This window comes from Brassica napus, chromosome C3 (assembly GCF_020379485.1).
Source record: "Brassica napus cultivar Da-Ae chromosome C3, Da-Ae, whole genome shotgun sequence".
NCBI lineage: Eukaryota > Viridiplantae > Streptophyta > Magnoliopsida > Brassicales > Brassicaceae > Brassica > Brassica napus.
Window position 1 is genome coordinate 49,600,075 of NC_063446.1, and position 1,002 is coordinate 49,601,076.

At 48.0% G+C, this 1,002-nt stretch overlaps 1 non-coding gene across 1 annotated transcript; it reads right to left on the reverse strand.

Moving 5' to 3' along the window:
* Positions 1-636: 636 nt before the first annotated feature.
* On the reverse strand, positions 637-743 carry LOC125584810. Its single transcript, XR_007321718.1, has one exon. It is a non-coding gene; the product is annotated as a small nucleolar RNA R71 (small nucleolar RNA).
* Positions 744-1,002: the final 259 nt, after the last annotated feature.

Here is a 1,002-nt window from a genome sequence, read left to right on the forward strand (position 1 = left end):
TGCATGACCAGTAGACATACTCGGAGAAACGCACAAGGAGAGAGAGTTAGTTCCATTTAGCAACCAGGAGCTAGCAAGGTTAGAAAGAACAACCCGTCAACAATCAGGGCCGAACAACGCCATAATGGGCGACTACGGCAATCAAGACCAACTCACTTCTCAGTTGCAACAGATGCAACAACAGATGCTTCAAATGCAGCAGACCATCCAAGCTCAGCAGGATGCTGCTGAACAGGCTGCTCTCGCGCGCCAGGAACAACAGGCGCAGACTGCTTTAATCGGGCAGAGAAACCTTCCTTGCAACATCCCTACTACTCGTTCTGCCATAGTTCCTCCACCCTGCACCAGGCAGGACTTCGAGATCAAGCCTGCTTTGATCGGTCTAGTACAGAGAAAGGTGTTTTCTGGTCTCTTTACATAAATTCCAATGGAGCATATTGAGAGCTTCGAAAAGTCTACAGTTTCACTCGCACGAATGGTGTTCCACCAGACCACATCAGGTGCATGTTATACCCATTCTCTCTTGATGGAAAACCTGCACGGTGGTTGAACTTTCTCCCTACCAGCTCTCTCACTTCATGGGAACAGGTCTGATCAGCGTTCCTCAGTCATTTCTACTCTAAGGCTAGAACAACTACATTGAGGAACAAGATCACCTCCTTTGGACAGCTCACTGATTAGCCTTTCTGCGACGCATGGGAGCGCTTCAGTGACTATCGCAGAGAATGTCCTCACCATGGATTTGATGATGACTACCTCTTGGGAATTTTCTATGATGGAGTTGACTGAACTCTGCCAGCAATGGAGACTTCATGACTCAGACCACTGATGGAGCGTTTGAGTTTATTGAGAACATGACTGTCACCTCAGCCAATAAGAACGAGGAGAGTGATTGCTCCAAGAAAGGGAACAGTTCTGACACCCAGAAGATAGATGAGCTGACTGCCAAGGTTGACCAGCTACTGAAAAACAACCAAGGGAACGTCTTCAGCATGGAGCAAG